Source organism: Neomonachus schauinslandi, chromosome 1 (assembly GCF_002201575.2).
Source record: "Neomonachus schauinslandi chromosome 1, ASM220157v2, whole genome shotgun sequence".
NCBI lineage: Eukaryota > Metazoa > Chordata > Mammalia > Carnivora > Phocidae > Neomonachus > Neomonachus schauinslandi.
The window spans coordinates 61,315,289-61,320,423 of record NC_058403.1 but is presented as its reverse complement, the minus strand read 5'-3'; positions in this window follow the sequence as shown (position 1 = coordinate 61,320,423).

Here is a 5,135-nt window from a genome sequence, read left to right as displayed (position 1 = left end):
GCCCTTATTAAAAGATAATTTTTATAATAGATAAAACATTTTCCTTTCTTAAACTTAGGTGATCCAACATACCACTTTATAGCATTTATCCTATTCATTTTTTTTAAAGATTTTATTTATTTATTCATGAGAAACAGAGAGACAGAGGCAGAGGGAGAAGCAGGCTCCCCGCGGAGCAGGGAGCCCGATGCGGGACTCGATCCCAGGACCCTGGGATCATGACCTGAGCCAAAGGCAGACGCTTAACCGACTGAGCCACCCAGATGTCCCTATCCTATTCATTTTCTATTACACTTATTTATATGTTTATCTTATGTCCCCAACTAGGTTATGAGCTTCTTGAAGTCAAGGGTTAATTCTTCATCTTTCTATGTTCTCCTTTTCCCAGATAAATCTTCTCAGGTGGATGAAATTTTGGTTGGGAGAGATGACATGCATAAGCCCACTGTAAAGTCAGATGAAGTTACGAATCAATTGGCCAGAAATCAGAATTCCACAAAGCTGGAGAAATCGCAAACTATTGAGCATATCTGCACCAAACATGTGTCAATGCAACTGCTGGTGTCACCTGGCTTCATGAGGGCTTACATAGTAATCAGGTAGAACTGACACAAATAATCTTTTTACTAAGGCTTCCATTGTTCAAAATTGAACATTCCCATTCCTTAGCCAGACAAGTGGGAGCGGAGGCAAAGCTTCATGGGGGAGGAAAGTTGTATAGATGCCCAGGCAGCCTAAGCTCTCATTCATCTCTGTCCCCAGCTCTGCAACCTCTCGGAAAGCCCATTTGCCTGCACCAGCACAATTTCTCAGCTGTCATTCCATAGTTGTCATTCCATAAAAAATTGTTGATACACACACACACACACACACACACAAAGGAATGAGAAAGAGGAAGGGAAATTAGTTCATAGAGTCAGTGTTCTTATTCACACAAAGAAGACAGCAGATGAATCTCAGCGAGGTCAAGTCACATGCTTAGGATCGCACAGCTAGTAAATGAAAGAACTAGGTTCTTTAACCCTATGTGGTCTAGCTGCAAAGCCTGAGAATTTTCCAACACATTATGCTTTTCATCAGTCCTGGGTCTAATAATGGAAATAATCTATTTGGTGCTTTTCCTATTTAAAAAAAAAAGATTGTTAACATATTTTCCTTTCTACTTTCCATTTACACTTAGTCTGACTTTTTCTTTCCCATTTGGTTGATTTTTTTTTTCTTTCATCCTGGCCTTTTGTTTTCCTTTTCCCCTCCCCTCCTCCTCCTCACTCATCTCTTCCTTCTTCCTCGTTCTTTATTTCTTTTCCACTCTCTCTTTTCCAATTCCATTAATGAAAGTAGATAATAACTTGTGAATTCAAGTGGAACTTCATTTCTGAAACTGCACACTCATGCTGGAACCCATTAAGCTCGATAGCGAGAAATGAGAGAAATCATAATTATCAGGCCACTAAAATACATGAAACATAAAATTTGTCAGGGAAAGTAATTGAAATTATTGGAGCAGTTGAGCCTGGTGCTGAGCAGACCCTCAGTGATAATGGAAAGGTTACGGGTGATGTTTAGCAATGCTGATGAGGTCCAAGGTGACTCTACACTACCACAGTCAGCAAATTTATGCTCAGTTGATATAATTTTGCTAATCCATCTCTGAGAATTTGGAGACCAGTGGGGTTCGGGAGCCCCTTCAGCTGTCCAGTGAAACAGGTAGAGGACTTGTTCTTTTCTTCACCTCGTTAATGGGCTTTTTCCTTCCTTTTCTCATTCTGTTGTCTTTTCTCCCCTTGAACTTCATCTTCTCATTTCACCTCTTCCTATTATTCTTTCTTATTTTCTGTCCTTTACCATTCTCAGTGCTACTCTTTTCTTTAATCCCATCTAAGATTACTCGACGATTTGTGTGATTGGTATGTAAAGTGTGCTTCTCACCCATGGCAACTCTGTAACCTAGGGTCAGAATTTTTCTTCCCTTGACCCAGGCTGCCTGCCACTGAGATTAAACCACAGTCCCAATCTGCACATACAGACGCTCCTGCTGCTTTCATGATGAAACACATGCCATCACCGCACATGTTCTGCTGATATTATCTGAGCACATAGGAAAATGCAGGAAAGAAAGAGAATGATTCTCCTACTACCAACCTTAAAATTCTGAATGTGTCTCTGATCTCAGCAATGTAAGAATTTTAAGCAGTCAAGGCAACTTATATACCACGATTATGGCATACAGGCTGAGACACAGAAAATATCATCCAGGAGGAGGTACTAGTTCATACGAGGTAAACCAATGTATTCAGACCACGAGAGTAAGACATTTTTGACAAAGGTACCTGAATCATACTGGAAAATCTTTAAGAGAGTCACCATAGCTGATAATACTTATAGGCTGAATAAACATGTGCATATATAAATATGCATGACATTAATTGATGGTTGCTTCATAATTTTGTATCTCTTTCATATCTCCTTCATGGCTGGCTATCTATCTATCTATCTATCTATCTATATAATTTTTTTTAAGATATCTCTGCATCCAACCTGGGACTCGAACTCACACCCCCAAGATCAAGAGTCACAAGCCCCACCAGCTGAGCCAGCCAGGCATATGACAATTTATATTTACAACACATTTTAACACTTTCCAAAATTTTGTTTGATCCCCACCTATTGAAACTATGGAAGCTCTTATTTTCCCCATCCTATAGCTGAAAAAACAAAGATTCTCTGAAAGATTAAATGATACAGACACTGTCACTTGATTAGTGAGTGATGGATGTTATGTCCTCTACCCTTTTAGTCTATGTGCTTTCCACAGTGCCTTATATCCTTACTATTAGAAAATTTTTGATTTGGGCTCGAATAGCGTCTTGGTTATTTGAAAGAGTTCAGTGACTTCATCTGGACAACTCTCATATTGTAGTCACTGTATCTCAGCATGTGGCTGACCAAAGCATCACTACACTGGCATGAATGTTGACAACTCACCAATATCTACTCTTTCTCGGAGGTATGCATTCTAGTTCCAAAATGTCCCACCAAGTGGTAGCTCAGTCTCTGCTTAAACAGTTTTACAAATGAGTGACTTCAGAGCTAGCCCATTCCATTGTTGGATAACTCTATTTTTTTTTTTTCCTATTGAGACAAAAGCCATTGCCAATTCAATGGGATTCCAACCTTTAGAACACTCCGAACAAATCACAGAGACAGTTACTGAGCTTACAGTATATGCCAGCTTTGGGCTCAGATGGTGGAGATAATCTCTTCTTCTGCAGTTGCAGCCTAGTCAGATTCTCTGTATTGGTGGTTGAGAGTATGGCCTCTGGGGTCATCGATCTGGTTTGAAACCTAAATCCACCCTGTACTGTTCAAGGTTATGCAGGTTACCTAATTTCGGTGTGCCTCCGATTTTCCATGTGCAAAATGAGGGTGGTAATAATACCACCAGATTGGGTCTTGGCCGGGAATAAATGACTTGATAGATATGAAAAACTTGAAAGATAGCGTGGCAGTTATTAAGCAATAAATAAAGATTAGCTATTATTATGGTAATGACAGTAGTTCGGGATATCTAGACCTCTCTCATGTACCTCTCCAAGTCCTCTTCTCTAGATTAAAACCCTAGGTTCAGGAGGTGGGTCATTCATTTATTCACTCATCCAACATTGACGGGTGACTGCTAGGGGCCAGGTGTATGGTGAGTTCTAGAGGTGAGCCAGGAACAAATAATCCCAGATCTACAGGAGATCCTTCTCTGTTCGGGTGATGCAGATCTTCACAGAGAGACAAGCGCTGTGATTTTCATATGTACAAAATGAGAATACAGTGCAAGACACAAACACATCTTTTCCCAGCAGAGCTGGTGGTGGGCCCTCGGGGAAGACTGAGACTTTCCCAGGAGGTAGCCCTGAATCAAGGCTTGGAAGACAAGTTAGAGGTAGCTGGGAGAAAAGGAGAGGAAGAGGAGAATGGCATTTTAAATAGCACATGTGCATGAAACAAGAGGCACTTGACGGGCACTGTAAGTGGTTTAGTATGGATGGAATATAAGCTGCCTTGTCAGAGGGAGGCTACAGAGGAGGCTGGAGAGAGAGTCAGGCTCTTACAGACTCTTAAAAAAAAAAAGAAAAAAGGAAGGTTGACTTTTACCTTGATCTCTTCTTGGCAGCCTCATTACACTGGAATAAATTAAATTCTAAAGTCTTCTTTTACATGTGCTGCTATTAAAGAGAGTTTGTTTGAACAATAAACAAAAAGCAGGGCTTTCAAGGCCCAGCATACAGGCTTAATCTGTAAGGATGCCGAGAAGAAACCAGGGCCAACAGGAGGGTGCAGACCACCTGAGGGGCATTGTTTCAAATTCTCTTGTACAGCAGATTCTTACCTAGGGAGTTCTGGAAAATAATCATATAAAATGGAAAGTTTTAAAAATTTTCTAATGATAACAATAAGAAAGAGATTCTGAAAAGCCAGGTGATTCATGCCTTAGAGATTCTTAGAAAGAAATGGTCAATTATGAAGAAGGAGTCTACTAAAATTCTTTTACTGCTCTCTGAATTCCTGATGGCTATTGGAAAACTTCGGGGATGAAGATAATGGTAATGGTAATGACAGTAGTTCGGGATATCTAGACCTCTCTCATGTACCTCTCCAAGTCCTCTTCTCTAGATTAAAACCCTAGGTTCAAGAGGTGGGTCATTCATTTATTCACTGGGTGTCATGTAAGGACAATCTGTGATCACTTTTCTGGCATTTTCTCTGTCATGTCCATCCATCACTGTACTCAGGAAAGTGTTTTTACCATTCCATTGAAAAAAGAAATTTACTGCATAGGTAACATTAATGATCAAAAACTAAATAATAGGGATAGGGGTGCCTGGGTGGCTCAGTCGTTAAGCATCTGCCTTTGGCTTGGGTCGTGATCCCAGGGCCCTGGGATCAAAACCCACATCAGGCTCCCTGTTCGGCGGGAAGCCTGCTTCTCCCTTTCCCACTCCCACTGCTTGTGTTCTCTCTCTCGCTGTGTCTCTCTCTGTCAAATAAATAAAATCTTTAAAAAAAACCTAAATAATAAGGTCCTTAAAGCAAAGAAGTTTTACTTTATCATGGGTCATAGGAATAAAAATAGACTAGACTGT